A 12,040-nucleotide genomic window follows, 5' to 3' on the forward strand; every position below is an offset into this window, starting at 1 on the left:
TTTGTTGAAAGACTGAGAATTATTATTCAGATTTTAAAATTTTAAAATATTTTGTTCTTTAAATCTCATTTGTAACTTTGATTTTTTTCTCTACCAACGATTATAGAACTTTCCCAAGAATCTGATATATATTTCAAAGTTTTTATAATTAGCTTGTTTATCAACAGTCTGGCACTTCAAAGATCGACAATGTTGGCTAGAATTCTAAAGAAATTTGTGTGACTCGAGTGATAATTTCAATGGGTTCTTAATAAATCATAAGGAATTTTAAAAGGTTTCTGAAAAATGTAGGTAGGTAAATCTGAAGAAACTACCAAAGGAATTGTAATGAATATAACAAGAGTATTTAATACATATAATAAACTGAAGTGCGAGGTTTCATGAGAATACCAACAATACTGTAGAGTGAATTTCAAAACAAAATCAGGAAATGATGAAAAATTTAAGGGAATTCCAATTAGAATCCAAATTGTTTCTAGTGTGTCAGGAATTTTCCTTGTGAATATATATATATATATATATATATACTAGGTTCGTAGCCTTAAAAAATCTATTATTTGGATTTACTTTCTTGCAAGCTTTAGATTCCTTAAACAATTCGTAAAAACAATTTACGCTGCACTGCAATATACATAAAGTAGCAATTTCAGGTGAATTGAGGCACTAATTTCTGAGATTTGTGTAATTGAAAATTCGAAGTGGTAGTACATGTATAGCCTTCCTTTTTAGGGTGGCCATTTGTGGACTCTACAAGGAATCACCTTAAGGGGTTGACTGGATAATCGACAGAGAAGATATAATACCACATTTATCAAGTTAACATCCTAAAATCCTGTTGGGAGATTTTAAGTGTATTCTAGATTCAAACGATTCTAATTCAACCGTGAGTAATTTCTGTACAGAATTTAAGATTAAAGAAAAAATACGAATGGATAAACCCTTTCTGTACACCCAACTGGGGATGTAAGATTCGCTTACAATTATGCGGGATTCATAATCGGAGAGCCGGGTAAAGCAGGTGCATAAGAACGCCTATCAATGTTTGGTTGGCTCTGCCCTGATCGGCGATTTGCGACCTCTGTGCACCTGAACTCCGATTCTTACCTCCACGTGGTGCCCGGTGCGATTGCTGGCGTTGATATTTGCCGTCAGTAATGCGAACAAGAACGAGCAGGCCAGTGGCAAGGCCTATACCAACAGCAGTGTTTGACAGTAGACAGCATGTCCCGGGCTCAAATCGTTTATTTTGCTGTACTGGGCCCGCTGTCACGGTATGACATGTTGCCTACGCGCCTGCCACTGGGCTGAGAACGAGGGATCATCGTCGCCACTAATGCACTATTGTTTATAAGTCGCTAGTGTCAGTGATGACGATGACAGAGCAAAAAGGTTATAGTCAACTCTAATAGCGAATTCGTTTATTATCGGGGCTAACACCAGTTCCAACCCAATGCGAAACCGAACTTTTTGTCAGTGTGAACCTCAAACGAGCAAACTGACGTTTGTCAGAAAATAAGCAGACTCAATCTTGATACCCGATCCAGGTTGGAACTGAATAATAAACGAATTCGCTATAAGTAGCCCGTGATTATCGCTACCTAGGGATGCTAATCGGCTTGGTGCTGGTTGCGATTTGGCCGTCTTTAATGAACTATATCCACCTCTTCAAGGGGTTTGTTTAAAGAGACGTTAATAGATGGAAGCATCATCGGAGGATGCTAGTGGAGACCGCATGAATATACCGAGCTGCGGTCCGATGCAAGAAAATGAAGAAAGAAAAATGAGGATTGGATGAGTATTAGCGAATGAAATTAATCATGCCGAAAAATAAAAAGGTGCCGACTGGGGGGAGGGACACGAACCACGACCGTTGCGATTACAAGACCTGTGCTTTCTCTACTGCTCTCTCTATGCTTCGGGATATAGATAGGCTAAAAGTAAACAAGAAGCGCTCATTCCCTCGCATACTCGACTTCGTTTGCTTTTTCTGCTGGAAGGAATCGAGGCCAGTGTGCATCGTTCTACCATGTTATACATAGAATTGTGTGGCAAATACAATCATACACTATGTATAATTGTGTGGCAAGTACAATGATACGCTATGCCCAGGGAATTCGAGAAATTTTCCAATCCGAAAAATTCCTAAACCGGACTGGGACTCGAACCCAGCCAATACCATGGTCCTATTTTGTAGCTACACCTTTACCGACTGAGCTAAGGGAGCCCTTATATCAGCTCTAACAACAATTACTCTTATTCATTAAAAATCAATTCCCACGATATAACAAACGGCAAACCGATATAGTAAAATTGCAACTATAACATATTTACTAAAATATTGATAAACCGACTACTCTGTTTATTGGTCCACGCCAAGCAGCCTCTGGTCTGGACAATTTAAAGCTTGCTCAACAAATGAAAGGTTTCATAATACATATAGACTTGAAAAAGCGTTTGGACCAGGTAAATCAAGAATTTCTGAAGATCCTGCTAGAAAAATACAATTTCCCCCAGCAATTTATAAATTTCATAAACAATCTCTATGGTACAGCTTCCTGGAAAATCCTATCCAATGGATTCCTCATGGGACCGGTTAAAATAGCTTCCTCCGTTCGACAGGGGTATTGAGCATGGCCCTTTCCGTGTTGCATCTATTGAATCTTTGATTCGAATGATCTATGTTTCATAGACAATTGTTTTATCAAAACAGTTGCTTCGCTGATGATATCAATATTGTTGTACCTAATGATAGAGACTGGGTTCTTTCATTACTTCAGTATTTATTCGAAACGTCATTTTGATCAAACACGAACAAAAAAAAACGATTTTTGCTAAGAACGACCTAATTCAACGTGTTCGTAACTACGACCTATTGAATTCTAATTGCTGATACTGAGCGATATTTATAAAGTGTATCTACAAAAGGATATTGAGCTTTATAAAGCCTTGAAATAGTTTAAAAAAAATATACTGTAACAATGCCTCCAAAATATACAAAAATGTACTGTGCAAAATCTTATATAAGTAACTAAATTTAAGATGATACCAGTACCTTGAGGAGTAATTTTTTCATTGTTTTATATTTTTAATGTGTTAAGAAGAGCATGACACAAAACAAACTTTTTTGTATTTAAAAATATGATCATTGATTTATAAGTAATAATATGTTTATAGCTTATTTTTGATACAGTAATGTAAGATCAAACACATGCATTTTGATTTATAAAAGCTTGATTCAGGAACTTAAAATTGTTCCGAGAATAGAATTAGAATTGCCAAATCCTCAATGGGAAATTATTTGGGAAATGTGCACCAGAGCTTCCTGTCTACCAGCTGGAAAAATCCTGATTTATGATTCTTAATGATATTATACCATCTAAAAATAAAGTGCATGACGAATACGTGAAATAGGCTCCAAACTATACGATGCTTATGGGTCTATAAATTCGTTGCAGCATCATATTCAATAATACAAGACTTCCAAAGAAATTTGGAACAGGGTTTGCAAATATAAACTTTTCTTAACGTAGGTGTAACTTATAATAACATCTGTTTTGTATGAATTTTTAATGTTGTAAAATAAGGTTGTTTTTGAATTATGTTTGACCAAAATAGACTTTAATAAAGGTCAAAGTTTTACCGAACGTCCAGCTTTTGAGACCGGGTAAAAAAAATCAAAACGCGACACTAATTAATCAGTGCCTGTAGGACAAATCCGTTACAAACATTTCAGCGTGACTCTAAGAGAAATGAAATATTTTATGTTCACACACTCTTTCTGTGATATTTTCTCAGTATCATTTTTCAAACATCGATCATAAAAAAAAAACATTTTCTAGCAATGAGTAGCATTATTTAAATTACTCCCATTGACAATGTGAATTACTTCAATAGCTTGAAGTTATTAACTGAAACTCTCTCATAACAACATGACAAACAGTGATATATGTCACCAAACACAGACAACAAAACGGCATCTCTTTTGAAGAATGTTTCAGTTTTCATCATGCTCTATCCCTTAACCGTGATATCATACCCACATGTTATTGTGCACTCTAAGAAATCCTGTTATCATGAAGCGATAAAATCCTTAAGCATTGTTTTTGAACTGACTATCGTAAAACCGTTTGCAGCTATGCTCTATTGGCGCTCAAGACACGTGCAGTGGATGATCGAGATCAGCTATTTTTGAGAACTGTTTTCATTACACCACTAAAAACGGAACTATGAAGAATTCCACCATAATATTGATTTCTGTTTATGAACTGATTTCCATGTGTCGCTGCTATAACGGCGGGTACACACATTCCTACTCACACACATGCACTGGCCTTCAGCCGATACGCGACACATCGTGGAAGGATACACCACCAAACCACCACCGTAGGTTTCACATTCACACAAAGAGCCCTTCTTTCTGCCGTATGTAGGATCTGAAAAATCTGGATCCTGCAATGCAACCCTGCATTCATGCAAGATCGCTATTTTTTGTAAATCACAAACCATAATCAAACGGACAGTCCATAGCAGTCTCCAGCAAATCTATCCATTTCAAACACTGGGCCTGACTGATTCACGTATCCGGTAGGCACTTCTGAGCAAAAAATCTTCACTGCTGTCACCCCACACGCACGGTATGCTCCTTGAACTAAAAAATAGTTTTCGCAATTAAATAAACCAAAATGTCCACAAAGCAAAAGAAAACACTACCGAACGAATCCCAGCACATATGATTTCATAGAATGAGTAACTTTTTCACGGAAATTCCTTACTGACACGCGAAAAACCATGTTGACCCACAAGCAAAACCTCAGTCCTAATCCATAGTTTAGTTCACCGTGTGGAAAATTTTCATCCCCGAAATGTCCCGAAAATAAAAGTCGATTTTACCCACTCAATAGCACTTACAGCGAATTAATTTCTACACGAACGCATTTACTCGAACGTACGCCTAGCTTTAAAAGTAGTTTTAATTCGGTTAAACTAGTTTAAATAGTACTTTTTTAATAATTTTAAGGCAAAATCTATATTACTAGATTTGAGTGAAAAAACTCGAAAACATTATGGCGAAAAGTTTCCAAGATTGATCACCAGGCGTCGCAGCGATTTTCATTTCAACCCCTCACACACACACGTAAACGGGGACGCCAGAAGGGATGTAAGTTTTTCAACCACATGCTTATTTTCCGCATCACCATCAACCCCCTTCTGAAATTGCACCAGCCACCCGCCTTTCTCTTTCTATGTCCCTTCCTTGTGTGCAATATTCGTATGGACCACCACGAGGAGGGTGCAAAACACGCGCTTTCCTCGTAGTCCATTCATGTTTTCTGATTCCGGAGGGGTTGTGGAAGACTCGGTTTCGCAACTCAACTGAGAGCGCTCACCAAAATGTGGACTACTCTCTCCTGGAAATAGTGACAAAGCGGAGTAGTAAAACAGATCCGTGTCGCCAGATCCTTTTTATACATAGGTTGAATATTCAGGTATATTTTGAGATCGATCAAATTCAAATACTATTTTGAAGCACTTAGGTCAATGGGGTACTAAATATTGTATGGTAATATGAGTACGTATTAACTGGATTTTTAAGCTGGCTCTTAGATCTTAACTCAGTTTGCATTTTGAACTGAACGACAAAGCTTCAAGAAAATAATGAAATACGCAAAAAAGAATTAAATATGCGACAGGGGAGAGCCGCCCAAAACGCACTAGAGCCCTGCAGGGGACAGAACGCCACTTAATAGTTTTATCATTGACTTCAACACGAAACAAAAACCAGATTAATCCACCTTTCAGCGGCTTGTGCGATTTTCGTATGAAATTAATATGTAAAGTAAAATGGGGTAAGATGCAACACCGAGGCAAAATTACTTTTTAGCGCTTAAGATACCTTTTTTTTACCTCTTTTAAGAAGGATCTGTTAAGAAACATTGCTAGTTCAATGTCTGAACTAGCAATGCTGCATTATAAATACACGAAAATATATTGAAAATGAATTCAAATTTTGCAAAAACCAACCTTGACCCGGAAAAGCATCTTACCCTATCTTACCCTATATCAATAATAAGGGCTGGAGCTGTGAAGAGAACTAAACAGCATACATAAAGCGGTGATTCTTGGAAGCACCGTTTAATTCCAGCACCACTTTGTTCATAGTAAAAATATCGCAATTTTAACTTGAATTCAAGTAGGGTAACATAAATTAATCACAAATATTTTATTATTTAACAGTATCGAAATTATGTCTCAGGTTGTTTGGGTGAATGGATGAATACTCGATCTTTGTAAAGATATTGAATATAATCAACTGATCTTAGCTTTAAATTTCTTTGTTATTTGATATGTCACATGATGATAATGAGGTTTTGGGGTGAAATTCCCAGAGGAATTTGGAACGCGTCCAGGTATGGCCAAAGTGGTCCTGAGCACTCGATTTAATGCCATCGTTTGTTTTCTTTTTTGGATCCACATGTAATTGATATGGTATGGTTGATATGAGGTGTTAATTAATATGTTATGGTATTAAACTAACGATTTTAAATTGACTCATTACTTGACTAGCCCATTGGTCCCAAGTACATTTATAAGCGTACCCTATTATCGTACTAGAATCTGTGTTTGCTTAGATCCACCTAATAAATTTGACAGAGCTTAATAATGGGTGCTTAAATTAGCTTGGGACCGAAGGTCTGGTACTTCCTGAGCCAAAATATTGAGCATGCTTCTTCGGGACCCACTGTGTCTTAATGTTAGTCTATGGTATAAGTACGGATTTTCTTACTTTCCCTGGGGGATATATGATATAATGTGGATCTTCGCACTCGATGCAGCTTGTTCTCAAATTATCATGTGGAGTAAAAGGGTAAGTTTAGGCTAATATCATAACCTGACCACTTCCCTGGGAGTTTGAAATCAGCATGACAATGGAATATCTAAGCAACCTGTTAATTGTACTACTGATTCAGAATAGGATTAAGCACCAAAAACAGTGCTGCAAAATCTCTAAAATACACAGCGATATTCAAAATTTTGCTTTGGTCACTCATTTGCGCTAACAGTCATCGTCAAGGCAAACCATGTCAATTGTCAGTGACGAACATGTGCAGATTTTTTTATTAAATAAATTTTAAACGAAATTAAATTACTTGGGCACAACAATTACATGGACCCGTTAAAGTGAAGAAGCATCTACGTTCTGAACTGCTTGGATAACAATAATGTGACTCAGAATGCACGAGATTACACTTTTTGTTACCAGGTGAGCCTTTGTCATTGAGGAAAATATGAATGAGATTTTGACAAAGGCTTTTTTTTTTGAGGATCAAGTCTATCAGTGACTATGTTAAGAACAAGTTTGTCAATATTGTGCGAAAGTCTGTCAATGACAATGACAAATCTCGTCACTGACCAAAACGTCAAATTCTATAAAACTAGAACAGTGTTGGAGAAATACAAAAAAAAAATCAAATAGCGCCAATTCACAAGATCACGCTTGATATTCGAAGACAAAAATCAACTAGCAAGCAACTGTGGATGATATTACAAGCTGTGGTACCGTAACTACGAATATCAAGCTAACAAAACTTACTAGCTATTACCAAACCGTGGTGAGTTTCATGATTTAAGCGTTACACCAGATCGCGACCCGAAACTACCGTCACTGCTGGCAACAGTAGCTTCGTGGCTACCATCGGTGAAGAGTGAAGAGAGATAGCAAACTATATCTTCTCTTTTTTTTTTTTTTTTTTCCTTTGGTTTGTTTTTTCCGTCGATCTTGTTTTCCGTGCTGAGCACCAATGCTACCGACGTGCCAGGAAGGCAGCTCCCACACCTGGACCCTACCTATCGACCCATCTACTCATGAACCGGGGACCAACGGCTTTACTTCCCATCCGAAGGAAGGCGTGATCAGAGATGTTATGCCTCAGAACATCCCGGCGGCGCCGTCTGGGATTGAACCCAGGCCTGCTGGGGTGAGAGGTAATCACGCTTACCACTACACCACCGACGCCGTTTCTTTCTCTTTTGTGTCGAGTCAACTCTCAGCTTCATTTTTACATGTTTAGAATACCCTCGCATATAATTTGTTCCAATATCACGCATGATGTTGAGATCGTATGAGAGAGGAAAAATATTATTTGATTGTTGATTTTTCCAACACTGAAATAGAACGTCAAAATCGAAAACATGTTGGATTCAACAAATATCAAATTTCGGGTTTTCATACAGGTGCCTTAGCTGTAGTGTATCCTGTCAGTGCTGTTAATTTTTATAGAAATCGGTTGAAGATGAACCAATACAATCATTCAATCAATTCTTCGCAACGTTTTTTTTTTTTCTTATGCACATCATGTGAAGGTCCAGTTTCCAGTCCAGACCGCATCATCACAGTCAATTGAGTCACTAATGAGTTAATTTATATACGACAGTGGAGTATGGAAGAAACCCAGAAAAAATATCCCGAACAGACATGACATGGATCAATGTCAGGTCAATTTAAGATCGATGTTGACCCAATGTCGTGTTGATGCTGGGTCAATTTTTTTTTTGTCAATTTCGGGTCAACATCGGCTTGGGGTCTGATAGAAGTCAGGTTGGTGTCAGGTTGGCTTAGCTTTTTCACCGGAATGCCGACCACAGATCCGTTGGTGAGTAGGTTACACTCAATTAACCACTTTATTCGAGCACTTAAAATGACGTTTACTACCACTCGAACTTTGAAATATAACATTTTTTTTAGTTTTTTTTCTTCTAGAACCTGGAGAAAAGTAGCAAACATTTGTGCGTTTCATAAAAAAATAAAAATTATTTGGTCCAGTTTTGTGAAATCGCTGGTAGAAAGTCACGCCAAAACTGCTTGACAAAGTGGTCAATTGAATGATTTCAAGCGTTTCTCAAATGAGAATGATTCATGCCTTTGTCAAATGGCTACCCGAAAAAAAATAACAACAAAAATACATTAAAAAACAATGTAACAATAAGACGAAAATTATTGTCTTAACAATGATTTATATTGTTGCGTCTACAATAAATTTACCTTGATTTATGTTGTACAAAACAGTAAATTTCATGATAAATGGAAAATTTACAATAAAAAAGGGGGGTTGTTAAGTATCTTAACAATGAAATTTTCGTGATTTTCCCATATAATTTTTTTTTTTCAATAACATAATATATTATTGTTATTTTTCTGTTGGTTGGCGAATTTATTGATTAAAAAAAATAACAGTGTACTTTAGAGTGTATGTGTTGGCTTGACAGATCTACTTTATCGACTTTAAAAATAAATCGAAAAAATAAAACATTGCCCCGGGAAGGGAAGGGGGTGGTATGTCTGTTACGGGTGGTCCTTTTTTTACTGGTTATGGATCGAGATTCGATCTGGAACTTGTGAGAAATACAGGCCAACTCCCCTGCGCTCGATATCCCTAGGTCACGTCTCCTTGATGGTTGAGCGTCGTTGATAAGTTAATGCATTCGACTGGAGAGAATCGCCCATGAAATATGCTTCCACCTGAGAGTTCTTTCCAGACATCTTCAAGTGGTGGAATTTTTATTATTATTGTATGATTATTGACTGCACGGAAAAGGTCTCCATTAAGCTTTAGAGAGGGTCTAGGATAAGATATGAGCGGACGCGGACTGCCTGGTTTTGAGCCAAACGAACTGTCAAAGCCAGAGCCATACGAGCAGCGCCTATCTTAATTACATTGGCAGTGTTGCTGACCCTCTCATAGTCTGCATGCTTCAATCAGATTTATTTTTATTGTTCGTGAAGTAACCCACAATGAAAATACACCAATATTTAATGTAACAACAATTTTTATTGTAATAGAGTTGTTCATTATTGTTCATGATCGAATCATGTTAACAATAAAATAAATAAAAAATACGATAAAAATCATTGTAACAACATTTTATTATGTACATTCATTGTACATCTAGGTAGCAGTTTTGCCGTTTTCGGAAGAGTACAACATTATAACAATCATTTTTATTGTCGACAATAAATATTAATGTTATAGCATTGTTTCCACTGAAAATTTCATTGTAATTTTTTTTTTGGGTAAGCAATCGAAGAAGGTATCTTTGATAGTAAATAGCTGATTTTCTCATTTTCATCAAATATAGCCCTGCCCCCTGGTTCCCGGAAGGTGTCTGATACTTGCTAAAGAGGCATTATAGCATCCATTTGACAAGTTGCCTGCTGATTTAGATGACTTTTCCCATTAATAAATACCCGGTTGTTCTAATTTTGTCGCCTCTTTCTGGATTCAGCCACTTCAATATTTGCCTTTATGGTCCTAGGCACTTTTCCTGCCAATGAAAGATATTTTGAATTTTTATGCGATTTAAAGTTTAACATACTTGCTTTAATTTAAAAGTTGGTGTAGTTTGCGAGAAATACTTTTTATAAAATTTAGAAGCGAATTAGATTTTCGGCGTAGTAAAAATTATACTGGCGGTGTATCAAAAATAATCACGCTGGCGCGCAGACTCAAAACCATCTGCCACCGCCGTGGGGCAAATGTCGGCGGTGACGGCGCACAGGTCTAGCAGCAGTATTGACCGGCAGTTCCGGTTCCTGAATCATTGTAACTAATCTAGGTATATATATAAAAATGAATTTCTGTCTGCCTGTGTGACCCTTATAGACTAAAAACTACTGAACTGATCGGCGTGAAAATTTGTATGTAGGTGCTTTTGGGGCAGGGGAAGGTTCTTATGATGGATCGAGACCCCTCCCCCTCTGTAAAGGGAAGCTCCTATACAAATGAAACAGAAATTTCTGCATAACTCGAGAACTAATCAAGCAAATGGAACCAAATTTGGCATGTGGAGGTCATAGGCGGTAGCCTCTTAGATAAGAGGGGGAGGGGCTACGTACAATATAGCATACTTTTTTTTTTTAATTGTCCACTCTATTATTCTCTCGAAGACACGATTTTTGAGTGCGTATATCTCATTTAAAGAAAAACTTGGCATAACAGATTTTCTCAGTAGTAAAAATGTAATCAAATTGAAGCTGAAAGACGAATGAATCGTTTAAATACATTCAGCGAAGTGTTTTGGAAATAAAATTGGGAGGTAAAATCATTGTTTTCTACGAAGATCGAGTGATTTAGAACTCCAAAACGATAGTTTTTCATGATTTTCAAGGCATTTTTTTAAATCGATTCCAAAATGTTAGCGGATTAAAACGTCTTATTCATAGTGCAAGACGCACGACAATAATGGTCAAAACGCCCCACAACATTGTCGTAAAATGCACCGCTTAATAGAGACAAACCACAACCTGCAAGTAGAGAATACAAAGGCATGAGGTAATTCAACGGATTATTCCTTTATTTTACATCAAAAGGAAGGTCCCAATAGAGTGATAAACTGTTATTCATAAAGTAAAACATCTAAAAAATATACGAAAAGTTAATTCATTCCATTCTTTGCTATAAAGGCTGTTGAAAGCTTCATTTATTGGGCGAATTTTGAATTAACCGTTTCCACAGCTGCTAGTTCTAGCGTTTTTCTAACAGATGGCAACCCGCTCCGTGAAAGTCAAACAGTTTTTCCAGTATAGGTAAAGGCGTTAATCCATGAACTATCATTAACTATCCATTTATCTGCAAAACGGGTACTACCAACGGATAAGTGAAAATTATCCGCTTTTGCCAGTATGTAAATTATAGGGATAAGGCCGTAGCTTTTTGAGTAATCGAGCAAAAATGTAAAATTACCATGCATACTCAGATTCATAACTACCAAGTCTAAACATTTAAAGGTAGGTGGCCTCCTACATGTGGCTACAGGCAAAAGTGGCTTCCATCTAGTAGCTAAAAAGTGTACATTTTATTTGCAAAAGTTTGTTAAAAGTGACGACAGATTATGTTAAACATTAGTTTCCGTCGAACTAGGACTGTTGATTATAACGTTGCTGGGACTGCACTTCAACGTGTCGATCACGTTAAAGACCTCGAAGTCATGTTGGATGAAAAGCTCACGTACCACGATCGACTAAGCAAATCGTCAGCTTAGATTT

The 12,040-nt window shown here is 37.0% G+C and overlaps 1 protein-coding gene across 2 annotated transcripts in view; it reads right to left on the reverse strand.

Annotated features, from left to right (window-relative positions):
• The window catches only part of LOC135700980 (protein SCAI), a 49,219-nt gene extending 44,225 nt beyond the window's left edge, over positions 1–4,994 (reverse strand). For both annotated transcript variants that reach the window (XM_065221672.1, XM_065221671.1), the window contains exon 1: positions 4,909–4,994. The gene's annotated coding sequence lies outside the window, so the exon portion shown is untranslated. The remainder of the gene's footprint in view (positions 1–4,908) is intronic.
• Positions 4,995–12,040: the final 7,046 nt, after the last annotated feature.

Source organism: Ochlerotatus camptorhynchus, unplaced genomic scaffold, assembly GCF_037179485.1.
Source record: "Ochlerotatus camptorhynchus isolate MF236.1 unplaced genomic scaffold, CSIRO-AGI_Acam_v1.1 ptg000146l, whole genome shotgun sequence".
Lineage (NCBI taxonomy): Eukaryota > Metazoa > Arthropoda > Insecta > Diptera > Culicidae > Ochlerotatus > Ochlerotatus camptorhynchus.